The following is a 13,806-nucleotide window of genomic DNA, read 5'->3' on the forward strand; positions in this document are numbered from 1 at the left end:
TATATATATATATATATATATAGGCGCAGGAGTGGCTGTGTGATAAGTAGCTTGCTTACCAACCACATGGTTATGGGTTCAGTCCCACTGCATGATAGAACGTCCTTTACCAAGATGACAGTACAGTAATATCAGACCAGGAATCATATGATTACTAAGCAAACTTCTTAATCATTTGACCAAGCTTGCACCAACAGATGATAGGAATTGTAAACAAGGCATATGTAGATAAAATCCTTCATGTATGCTATTCTTTAAAATATATCCTTTATCTATGAATTCTTATCTCAATGCACTACCAAGGTATTGTTCTCTCTTTGTTTTTATCAACTCTGTTGGTACATAAGAACAGTGATAGGATGTTCTGTAGGCTACTCAAGTCACATCAGCTAGTGATGGGAGTTTTCCTCTAGGAAAATGAGATTCTGTCTATTCTCCCCCTCATGAAAAGGATTAGCCTGCAAGAGTCCTGTGTCAGAGCCACATATAAAGCACTTGTGCTGTTGTCATAGGTGCAGACAATGTGTGCAGACAATTCGTGTGCAGACAATTCACCAACAGACAATTCCCACAGGGCCTCAGACTCAACAGGGAGGCCTATATCAAGTGCCTGGAGGAGGTTGTGGTGTTCCCCTGGGTCAAGAGGGTGGCTGCTGGAACACCCTATGCCTGGCAAAAGGACTCTGCACCATACAACACAATTGTCGTGTCTGTAAGTTGTCTATCAGCCAACTGTCTGTTGACAAATTGTCTGTCTACCAGCACTCTAGCCATCATATGGTCTTCATTATTGATCACATCAACTAAAAGAACAGTAAGCAATTAAGTTGTCACACAATTGTGACATGGTATGTGGTTAAGAAGCTTGTTTTGAAACTATATGGTTTCAGGTTCAATCCCATTGTGTGACACCTTGCACAAATGCTTTCTACTATAGCCAAGGCTGACAAATGCTTTTGTGTCTGAATTTGGCAAACAGATACTGTGTGGAAGCCCACTGTACACACACATACACACACACACACATGTGAGTGAGTGTAGTGTGGTTTTGTTTACATCCCTGCAACTTAGCGGTTTGGCAAAAGAGACCAATAGATTATGTCTGATTTCATTCTAAAACTAGAGTAATACAAAAGTTCAACCAATCATTAATTGGAACATTAATTAAAGAAAATAAAAACCTAGCAACTGGTTTAGTTTCTAATTTTGAAAGTTGTTAATGAGTTTACACTTACATTTAAAAGTGCAGGTATGGGTGTATGGTTAAGTAGTTCCAGTTTATATCACACATGTGGCACTTTGGGAAAGTGTCTTCGACTATAGTCTGGGTTTGATCGAAACTTTGTGAGTGGATTTGTAGATGGAAATTGGAAGAAGTCTGGTGTGTGTGTGTGTGTTTGTGGATGGGTCTCCTTGTACTGCTGTTAACAAGTGTCACCATTATACAAGCAGTCATTTGGTTCAAGTCTTCCTTGCAAACATGTCCAGTCAAGGGAATATATTACTGTACTTGGAAACAGGTGAGGGTTGGTAACAAGAAAGGCATCTAGCCACAGGAAATTTGCTTCAATGAATCCCACCTGACCCATGTAAATAGGGAAAAGTGATAACAATGATATTATCTTTAATTAGATAAATTATTCTTATGCTGCTGAATTTTAAAATAATAATTGCTATAACATTAAATATTAAAATTAAGGTTAAATTTACTGACATCTGTCTAAAATAGAATTTATTAATGAAAAATATGTTGTATTAAAATTTAATTGCTTTTCAGTAAAAGCAAAAAATTGCTGAGTAATTTCAGCTTTTTAATTTTTTTAAGGGAAAAAAAATCAAGCAAAAAAAATAGTTCAAATAAATATTTAATTAAATGAATAAAACAAAAACAAAATCCTAGTCTTTAATCATCTTTTTACTGCAATTCAAATTTCCTACCAGCTTTGTGGATCATGTTAAAACTGACTTCCTCCTTTGCAAAGTGCCTCTCAAATTAGAGATATAACTTTATATGGGTTGACATCCTTTCAAGAAGAGGTAGTCATATTCAATAAAGACTCTGTTAACACCAAGTTGAATTACTTGTACAGGGTGTAAACTAGTACTCTTGTGTTCCTCTGTATATCCTATCATGATACAAGTGGTAGCTTAGAATGTCTGATAAAAGACTGAAAAATATTTCCATGGAGTGAGCCAAAATGAACAAAATACTAATTCCCTTTTAACTTAGAATAGAGAAATAGCGAAGTAAAGGACAGAATAAACTGCTGAAAAATTGAACAAAAAACCCTCCACTTGATTGACAATTCACTGGTTGTAAGTTGTATTGTTTTAGCTACACTGGCTGCTTCATTTTCATGTTCCTATACGCACATGGCATAATATATTATCATCATCATTTAATGTCCCTTTTGCCATACTGGCATGGGTTGAATGGTTTTACATGAATTGATGAGCTCGAGGGCTGTGGCAAACTCCAATACTTGCTTTGGCATGGTTTCTACACCAACCACTTCCCAGACTGTACAGGGTGCTTTTTTTTTTTTTACAAGACATCAGCACTGGTGGTGTCACCAAGTACTGACATGAGAAAACCCTCAAGTAAGTGGAATATAGTACTGAGGGATATGGAAGTATGGTACAAGGACAGAAGTAGGTGTTTTGTTGAAAAGATGAATACACAGCTTCTACATCTGGAGTGAAGAGGGAGAGAATGATATACATATATATATATATATATAGAGAGAGAGAGAGAGGGGGGGGGAAACAGACAGACAAAGTCAGCAACAGAGAGAGAAACAGACAGTGAAAGAGAGAGAGAATGTGAAATCAAGGTACAAGGTGAATATGAGAGATAGAATAGGGATAGAGGTATAGAAAAGGTGAGTGAGTTGGTAAATGCACTAGAGGGGAAAGATTGTAACAGAGATTTAGAGGTAGGGATTGAGGTGTAGCAGTGAATATTGATTTGGGGGAGGAGAAGTGAAAGAAAGGAAATGGGAGTGAGTCATGTGATTTGTTGAGAAATTGAGAGAAGTAATGAAATGAAGTGTAAGCTTCAAATAAATATGTAAAATCTACCCTTCAGTCTTATGGAAGACTCTAGAGCCAGTGTCACAATGAAATGCACCTAGTACTCTCTGTTAAAATGGTTGCTGTTAGAAAGAGCAACCAGCTGTAGAAATCATGCCAAGAAGAGCAGTGACTTCATAAATGAACTGGCTCAGGCAGAGATGATTCCTCCAACCTATGGAGAGAGGATATATAATGGCGATGATGATAACTCACTGAGTAGTTTTTATTCCCGTTTGTACACTTGAACACAAATATATCATCATCATCATCGTTTAACGTCCGCTTTCCATGCTAGCATGGGTTGGACGATTTGACTGAGGACTGGTGAAACCGGATGGCAACACCAGGCTCCAGTCTGATTTGGCAGAGTTTCTACAGCTGGATGCCCTTCCTAACGCCAACCACTCAGAGAGTGTAGGGCTATATATATATATATATATATATATATATATAAATATATACTACTGACTGGCACTCGTGCCAGTGGAATGTTAAAAGTACATCCGAGCATGATTGTTGCCAGGGCCACAAATTGGCTCTTGTGCTGGCAACATGTGAAAAGCACCATTCGAGCATGATCGTTGCCATCGTCGCCTTACCAGCACATGAAAAACAACATTCGAGTGTGGTCACTGCCAGTGCTGCCGGACTGGCTCTTGTGCAGATAACACATAAAAACACCTTTTGACTGTGGTCGTTGCCAGAACCACCTGACTGGCCCTACATTCTCGGAGTGGTTAGCATTAGGAAGGGCATCTTTGCCACATCAGATTGAGCCTGGTGCAGCCTCTGGCTCACCAGTCCTCAGTCAAACCGTCCAACTTATGCCAGCATGGAAAGCGGACGTTAAACGATGATGATGAATCTTATTTTTTCCGCAGTATTTAAGACAGCAAGCTGACAGAAACCATTATTATTATTATTATTATGCTATTACATAAAAGTTAGTTAATAGAGATGTGATAATTCTCCTCAAATTTCAAGAATCTTTCTTAGGATTCTGGCAGAATATGGAATGGACTTTTCTGTATATCTCAATTCCTATATCCTTAAACCTCATAAGTAGCAGCTTGGTGTTGTGCCAAGAGCACCAATTACAATAGGACGATAATTGTCTCCTTTGCTTTCCACAATCTCTTCAACTTTTTGGCTGGTTCCTAACATTTCTCAGTTTTTTCAATGTCTTTTGCGTCTACTTGATTACCATATAGTATTGAAAAGTCAATGATCTTACACTTCTTTTTTTTTCTGCAATCACATCTAATTTTTCTGCTTTAAAAGTATGGTCAGTCTTATGGAGAAATCCCATAAAATCTGCAATTATTACTCTCCATCACAGCCTCTGGCTCTTGTTCATATTACTTTTCTCTTACTTTGAAGCCATACACTCAGCTAACACAGTGATGAGCTCGGTTCCAAACACAGTCATGCCTGCATTTGTATTCTTTTTGTGCTACCTTCTGCATTCATATAAGAGATGGTTGATACTTTCATATTCTTCTCTAGTGAGAGCATTTGCTCTCTTACTGGGTCTTATCAATCTGTGTGTTAACTAAATTAATTCAAATAGCTTGATACTGAGTGACTAAAATTAGCAATTCAGTTTCTTGTTTCAGATTTCTATTTGTCATAGGAGAGAATTTACTACATGGATATTACAGAAATGAAGAAAGGAGCCTAAATCAGGTACTGGCAGAATTCTTAGTGCATTGGACAAAATCTTAACAGTATTTCTAGCTCTTTATGTTCTGAGTTCAAATCTCACTGAGGTCAACTTTGATCCTTTCCTGGTCGATGAAGTAAAGTACCAATCATATACTGGGGTTGATGTAAATGGCTTGTCCTCTCCCCCCAAAATTGCTGGCCTTGTGTCAAAATTATACAGAAATATTATTGTTGAGTGAGAGAGCAGTGCATGCCATCTCATCATGACTACCTGCCTGATAAGCATACATCAGGTACATGCAACACGTGACTTCACATCAAGATAAACATCACATGACCTTGCAGGTGGGGTCCAGTTGGAACTTTCTTCAGACCTAGTAGCCCATCCCACTCAAAACGTCCATATTTCCAGGGGTGAATTATTCAAATCCCAAAGAATCCCTCTTTGAACATGAAGGCGGCGAGCTGGCAGAAACGTTAGCATAACGGGCGAAATGCTTAGCGGTATTTCGTCTGCCGTTATGTTCCGAGTTCAAATTCCGCCGAGGTCGACTTTGCCTTTCATCCTTTCGGGGTCGATAAATTAAGTACCAGTTACGCACTGGGTCAATGTAATCGACTTAACCCCTTTGTTTGTCCTCTCTATGTTTAGCCCCTTGTGGGCAATAAAGAAATTGAACATGGTTATGATGCTCCCCCACAACTCCTGCTTGTGATCAGCCACTGAGGGACATGCTCCACTTTTTAGGATCAAACAACTGACAAGCAGATCTGTGGTATTGAGCAGAATATTTGCTGTAGCCCATCTTTTATACCAAGACGAAACAATATACATGATAACACTTTCAATCATTTATGATCAGAAGCCATGACAGCCACTGCCTGATATTGCATCAGGGCATTTATTATTATTATTATTATTATTATTATTATTATTATAAAGGTGGCGAGCTGGCAGGATTGTTAGCACACCAGGTGAAATGCTTAGCAGTATTTTGTCTGTCACTACGTTCTGAGTTCAAATTCAGCCAAGGTCGAATTTGCCTTTCATCCTTTCAGGGGTCGATGAAATAAGTACCTGTGAAACACTAGGGTCCATGTAATCTAGTAGTCTCCTCTCCACCAAATTTCAGGCCTTTATACCTATAGTAGAAAGGATCATCATCATCATCATTATCATTCATGTACACACAACAGATTAGACAGTTAGAAAAGAAAAATTCCTAATATTGGGTCACAAGTAACCTTAGATGCCAAGAACCCCACTAAGTATCCTAGCTGTCCCTAATAACACTGTTTTATGGAGCTGTACTAAACTAGGTTTTATGCCTATTTCCTCTATCCTTCTGTTCAAATTTTTAGGGATAGTTCCTAATGCACCTATAACTACTGGGATACATTTTACCTGCACTTTCCATAGCCCCTGTAATTCAACGGCTAGGTCTTGGTACTTTGATACTTTTTCTATACCTCTCATATTGATTTTTTCATTATTTGGGACTGTAAAGTCAATTATCTAGCACTTTCTATTCTCTTTATCTACTACTCCTAAATAAGACCTAGCTTCTATTACTGTGTCAGTCTGAATGTTAAAGTCCCATAACATCTTATATTTCTTACTTTCTAGTACTTTACTAGGTTCATGTTCATACCACTTATCAGTATGGTCAAATCCTAGCTTTCTACATAACTCTCAGTGGATTACTCTCCCTAGGTTGTCATGTCTTTTCTTGTATTTTTTCCAGCATGCTACATTCACTTACAATATGAGTAACACTTTCCTCTTTAGATTTGCATAACCTACACTGGGAATCTACTTGGTTTTTGTCTATCTTGGCTTTTATCCAATTAGTCCTTAATGCTTGATCTCGTGCTACTACTAATAAACTTTTTGTCTCTATTTTCAGCCTTCCTTTCTGCAACCATAACCATGTCTCACTACCACTATTTACTCCAACTATCTTTGGGAATCTACCATGCAAAGCCTTCTCCTGCAAGTCAAATAACTTTTGTTATTTTTCTGGTTTTTAACTTCGTTTGGTTTTTGGTTTCCCTATGTCTTGCTGTGACTCTGGCAGCTCTTAATAAACTTTCTTCACTATTACTATGTAGGAGTCTATATCTACCCTAGATAACTCCACACAGTCTTCTACTGGTACTAGCCCTCTTCCACTTTCTGTTCTTTGTACATATAATCTTGCTACTTCCTGCCCTTGGGTGGAGTCATTCAAGCGAGGTCGTTGCCAGTGCCACTGGACTGGCTCCTGTGCAGGTGGCACGTAAAATACACCATTTTGAGCATGGCCATTGCCAGTACTGCCTGATTGGCCTTCGTACCGGTGGCATGTAAAAGCACCCACTACACCCTCAGAGTGGTTGGCGTTAGGAAGGGCATCCAGCTGTAGAAACTCTGCCAAATCAGATTGGAGCCTGGTGTAGCCATCTGGTTCACCAGTCCTCAGTCAAATCGTCCAATCCATGCTAGCATGGAAGGCGGACATTAAACTACAACGATGATGATGATGATGATGATGTTAACTTCATTACTAAACTGAGCAGGATCGAACATAAGACAAATATCAAAGGGGAAAACAAGTCTCCTTGGAAAATTCCTCTCTTGATATTAATCTTCCTTAAGATTGTGTCAATGGCTATTATTATTATTATTATTATTATTTCATTTTCCATGTCATTCCTCCTCAGCCTATTTTTCATAGTGTTTTCTGCAAATGGTTTTGGAGCACCCACCACCCACTGATAGTCATCTATTTCTGTGAGGCCTTCTAAGCATTTGAATGAATTTATAACATGGGTTCTCTTACTACCAACTTCTGTTCACTTGTTATTTATGAAATCTTCCTTCTCTATCAGCTTGTCTATGATACAATTGCATTTCTTAAGTGCACCTATTGTTTGCACTGGATTCTTCACGTGCAATTTTTATCTACTTTTTTCCTGCATATTAAGCATGAGTACTTCCTCTACAGGAATAACATTCCGTGATCTTTCTTTCCAAGTGAAACTATTATCTTTGCAAGGTTTACTTTGACATTTCATGAATTTAGGCTTCAGGTTTACATTTGAAATTTCTTCTCTAAATCTTTGACTGAATCTGTAATGAGAATTAGGTCATTGGCACAAGGGAGTACCCACAAATAGATAATCTTAAACTCCTCTTTTATGGGCTAGAAAATTATAATGAACAAAAGGGGGTTGAGAACAACTCTGATGGACACCTACCTGCATACTAATTTCCATGCTGAAGTCTTTGCCAACTCTCACCTTGCAGACAGTATCTCTGTACACAGCTTGCATTTATACAAACACACACATGATTACATACATACAAAAATATAATGTTTATATAAGCTCCCAGCTACGGATCTTATATGAACTCTAATTATAACTATCAAAAATGATGAATAACATGAAGTAAATAGAATTTTATACTTGCAACATAGACATTACACTTATATAAATTTTCCTCCCTTCCAGTTACTTTTCACTTAATTAGGATGATATTACAACAAACATTTGTTTATTTTGTTTTAGTCATAGAGCTTGGACGTTTGGAAACCATATCACTCTCTCTCTTCTATTTCCAGTCTCCACCTGATAATTTTTCTTTGACTTAATCTTAATTTTTCCATTCTTCTTACTCCCACTTTGTATTCCTTTTTATATTTATTTTCTTTTTGTATTCAATGTTATATTTAGTTATTATCTGCAAACTTGTCTTATTTTGCAGATGTCAGTTTAATTGATGAAATGTTAACACAAATATGCCAGCATTATTTTATATAAAATAGGTCTGGTGTTTCAACGTAGGATCTCATAGACAATATGGCTATATGTAGTACTGGATTCAAGATAAATAGCAATATCAGGGACTGAAAAAAAAAACCAACCCTTCAACGATTATTTTTTTTTCTACTTTTTAATTTGGAGGAGTTGTGCTCATGACTTTTGCAGTCTTTCAAAACCTGGTGCAATGAATACAGACATTCAAATAAAGATGATGAAGACAATGATTACAAGATTTTCTGGCGAGAAAGGGAAGGAGCAGTTATCTTTCAAGATCATTTTAGCCAAGGGAATTACTGCTAATCTTTGTTTATTTGTCATATATAAAATCTTTCTTCTCTGTCAGCCTGCTTTTAATACTGTTTCACTTCTTGTGTACATCCATTATTTACATTGGACTCACCAAATGGAATTCTCATCTACATCTTTTTTTTTTTTTGTTCCAACTAAAACTTTGTCTTCACCAGTGCTGCCTGACTGGCTCCCATGCTGGTGGCACATAAAAAGCACCATTCAAATGTGGTCCTTGCCAGTGCTGCCTGACTGGCTCCCATGCTGGTGGCACATAAAAAGTACCATTCAAGCATGGTTGATGTCAGTACTGCCTGACTGGCCCTAGTGCCAGTGGCACATAAAAAACACCACTACACTCTTGGAGTGGTTGGCATTTGGAAAGGCATCCAGTTGTAAAAACTTTGCCAGATAAGATTGAAGCCTGGTGCAGTCTTCTGGCTTGCCAGCCCTCAGTCAAACTGTCCAACCCATGCCAGCATGGAAAGTGAATGTTAAAACGACAATGATGAATCTTATTATTTTCCACAGAATCGTTAGCATGCCAGGCTTATTTGTATTTCATCTGTCTTTATGTTCTGAGTTCAAATTCTGCCAAGGTCTACTTTGCCTTTGGGGTCAATAAAATAAGCACCAGTTGAGTTTTGGGGTTGATGTAATCAACTTTGCCCCATCCCCTGAACTTGCTGGCATTATGCCAAATTTTGAAACCCTTTTATGTAGCCACGTCAATGAGTTGCACTGTTCTGTTTATGAACTACTTGTTTATACAGTACCCATATTTCTGCAGAACCTCAATGATTCATGGGGTGAAGAGAGTAGTTAGCTTCACATCAGGGATCTAGTTTGAATACTTGCAGCAGAGTAGATTCTGCTAAAGAAACAAACCTAAGAGCCAGTTGATGATATTAAATCTAGTGACTGATTGGACTACTGCCTTAAACGTCAATACAGAAAGTACACCTGTAATGAACAATTATAGGGTTGTTACAGCAAGATATTTTCAACCTGGTTAAGTGAGTTTTTTTAAACATTATCAGAAGTGGTTTGCCAGAAATCACAATAAAAAATAATTACTTATTCATTTGAAGGTAATGAAGCAACAGACATGATTGAACACAAACTAAGTGCATCAAAGCATTTAGATACTTCCTTTAATTTATGAGTTCAAATCACATTGGGTTGACTTTGCTTCTCTTTCCTCCATGGTTAATAAAATTCGTTGCAATGAAAAAGATTTTATGAATCTTAATTGTTAATCAAAAGGCTCTTATCTACAGCACTAGTTTCAAATTCTAGTTAACCATTTTAAGATTAATAATTCTTTCTTCTATAGGCATGAAGCCTGACATTTTGGAGGAAGAGGGTTAGTTGGTTACATCAACTCCCAGAGCTCAACGGATACTTATTTCATTGACCTTGAAATAATGGAAGGCAAATTTGACTTTGGTGAAATTTGAACTCAGAATATAAAGACAGATGTATTGCTGCTAAGTTTTTGTCTTGTATGCTAATGATCTTGCCAGCACACAGCATTAATTTCAAGATTGATAATATTTGAATAATTAAAAAAGTATGTAGGTTGTTTCAAGACAGCAAACTAGCAGAATCATTAGCACACTGAACAAAATGTTCAGTGGTACTTCTTCCAGCTTTATATTCTGAGTTCAAATTCTGTCAAGGCTGACTTTACCTTTCATCCTTTGGGGTTGATACAATAAGTACCAGTTAAACACAGGTTGGTGTAATCAACTTACTCCCTCCCCTAAAATTCCTGGCTTTGTGCCAAGATCTGAAGCCATTATTATTTGTCTCAGGTGAATTCTTCAGTGGTGCCTTCAGTAGTCATCTTACTAACCAACTTATGATATTTTTCTTTGCAACCATGTAATTTCAGGTTCAGTCTCACTGTGTGACACCTTGAGCAAATGCCTTCTACGATAACCTACAGTTGACCAACACTTTGTGAGTGAGTTTGGTAGAGAGAAACAATGTGAAAGCCCAATGTGTGTGTGTGTATATACATACATACATACATACACACACACACAAACACATGTATTATGTGTGTCTCTGTCCCTCTCCACTGCTTGACAACCAGTGTTCGCTTGTTTATGTCCCCATAACTTAGTAGTTTGACAAAATAGACTGATAGAATAAATACTAGAATCAAAAATACTGCAATCAATTTGTTCAACTAAATCCTAAAAGGTAGTGTCCTAACATGGTCACAGTCCAATGAGTGAAACAAGTAAAAGATATGTTGGTATAGGACTGCCTTTCTTTGATGTCTAACCAGTTAGAGACTCTCAGTGTCTCTTGCAGTGACAGGCCATTCATGGTTCAGCAGAATATTGCAGATATGGGCTTCAGTTTTTATGGTGTTTAGCTAATGACCAGCATTGAAATATTCCCTCTACATTCTGTTCAAGGGCTCCTATGCTTCTACATGGTCAGATTGCAGACTGATGCCATCTATGTGGTCCAGGTCTAATGGCACTACAGTAGAGAGCTGTCTAGACCTTTCAGATATAAATAACAAAGCCAAGTTTCTGTTCTTGTTCATTAATGGCAGTTTAAGTGTGCAATCCAGCACTATAATGAAGAGGAAGAGTGTCTCCTTGCAATACTCCTCTCCCACTAAGATGTCAAACTTCTTCTTGTTGTCTAGCATTTCTACTTCGGTTCTTGTATCTATGTTCATGATTTCTATAAGTCAAAATATTCCATATTAGGTTGGAAGAGACACCATAAGTCTTAAATATTTTTATCATCAAGCCCCAGATATTGGGTCGAATGCCATTTTGAAATAAAAAAACAGCACCATTTTTTTGCTGTTCCTCTCCAATGAATCTCCTTAAGGTAAACAAATTTTACAAATACACACACACATCTCATTAATCTATATGTACAAATATATATTGTAAAATGAAACTTTGTATTCTGTAAAACTCTCAGTCCACCATATCCAACACCCATTCCACTTTTTGACTTCTTACTAAAGTGCGAAACCAATTTTAAAAGTAGAATCCTTGTCAGGTTTTGAATTAGGAATAAAGTATGATGAAACAAAATACTGTAATAATTTTGTACTTTTCTGTTGCCATTACCTACATCTATATTATTTTAAATACAAGTACTCTGGAGCTAAAATATTCTAATTACATGTGTCTGCTGGCAGTCATGTATACCCCGCCTCCCCTCTCTAGTCAGCTTGCTACTGCTCACTGTTCCGTGTATGTGAGCTATGAGAGAGAGAGAGAGAGAGAGATGGTGATGATGATGATGTATTTTGTTATCTGCTGCAACTACCCCTTAAACTTGGGCTATATCTTTATCGTATTGTGTTCTTGAAATTGGACAACTATTAGATTATCTTTGAAAAATAATTTTTTAAAACATGATAGAAAGAGCAAGTAATCTCATACTGATCAATATAAAATAAAACTTAATTCGTTAACTCTCCACCAAACAGTAATGGTGTGGATTAGGGCGTCACCCTATTAGTGGTATGCAAGGTGTTTCTGCATGAAAAGCGGTCGACTTACTAGTGTAATGTTTAATACTAACCAAATTCTTGTGAAGTACTGTTTGTTTCAGTTAACTACGATTAGAAGAAAGATCTCTGTACGCTTCGGTAGGTAGATATATATATATATATATATATATATATATATATATACCTTGAGATCGAAAGGAAAATACATTTCCACTCTACATAATAAAAACAAAAATGTCAACAACTACTTTCAATAATAATGATCATAATGAAAGCATTAAATAATTCCAATTAAAATAGACGTCTTGTATAATAAACTTTCTTCTGGAAATTAAATAATAATTAGCTGCTACTGTAAGAATATTGACAAGTGCTGCTCAGAAAAACCACTCGACAATAAATAAATTCCTTTGAATAGCTTTGCCTGTTGGGTGAGTTCATAAAAACTAAGTTTGACTCACTGACGACGCCTTGCATGCAACCGGTTACACAATATGAGTGGCGCGTTAGCATCAGGCGATATAGCAGCAAGCCGCCTATTTACTCACAGGAGACTTGATTTATTTCATAATCATTCACAAGCGAAATTTTTTTCGTAACGTTCAGAATACTTTTTCTTAATTATATATATTTATTCCATTAAAGTTTGTACTGGTAATTCTGTTTATTTTATTATTATTTCAAATTCTATAAATGTTTGATAAATTATTTTTAGAGATCGGTTAAGTTGCAACACACTTGTCTTCCTCTAAATTCATATCGAACCTTTTTTCTTCCCCAATATTTTCTTTTCGTCAGTTATTTTATGTCTCACTAAGCCCTCCTTGTTGGTAACTTCAGCTTTTCCTGCCTAAACCTTACTCCGCTCAAGTCACTTCAAAGTAAAACTGTATCAGTCCGCCTGAACTTCCGGAGGTAACTAAAGAGGGAGAGAAAAAGCGCAAATCTTTCTGTATTTAAAACATCTACATACATTCAAAATAAAATTAAAGCATGAATTACTTGTATGCGATAATTAAATATTCATAGATTTTCATATTTCCATGTATGCATTGTTGGTATGTTTGAACTATATTTTGTCGCCATTTTCGGCGCAAGGTTTCCACTGAAGGTCATAGTCGTCATCACGCGGATAGGTTTTGAATTATGAGGTGATAACGGAGCTTTCAAGTGGAGAATTAGGCAGCTTTTTTTTTTACTTTAACTAATTACAAATTCGATTCGTTTTAAGTTACGTGAACGTCTCTGATTTTACTTAACAGCTCGATTAAGGAATACAAATAAGTGCAAATAACTTGAAATTTGGTTACCGAGCAAGGTAGGTGAAATGTACAATTTACTAGTTTTTTTTTTACGCGTGCATGGTAACATTGAATTGAATTCTCTCATCTGTTTGCTGCTAGATATCTTCGCTCCCAACAAACAGATAGACACACACACATCTATCTATCTATCTATCTATCTATATATAT

At 36.8% G+C, this 13,806-nt stretch overlaps 1 protein-coding gene across 2 annotated transcripts in view; it reads left to right on the forward strand.

The window, feature by feature from the left end:
- The first annotated feature begins 13,438 nt into the window (after positions 1-13,438).
- Positions 13,439-13,806, forward strand: part of LOC106868466 (ADP-ribosylation factor 6) — a 79,732-nt gene continuing 79,364 nt past the window's right edge. Inside the window, exon 1 of one of the 2 annotated variants that reach the window (XM_014913748.2) lies at positions 13,439-13,652. The gene's annotated coding sequence lies outside the window, so the exon portion shown is untranslated. The remainder of the gene's footprint in view (positions 13,653-13,806) is intronic. The other variant, XM_014913739.2, reaches the window with a different exon arrangement.

This window comes from Octopus bimaculoides, chromosome 5 (assembly GCF_001194135.2).
Source record: "Octopus bimaculoides isolate UCB-OBI-ISO-001 chromosome 5, ASM119413v2, whole genome shotgun sequence".
NCBI lineage: Eukaryota > Metazoa > Mollusca > Cephalopoda > Octopoda > Octopodidae > Octopus > Octopus bimaculoides.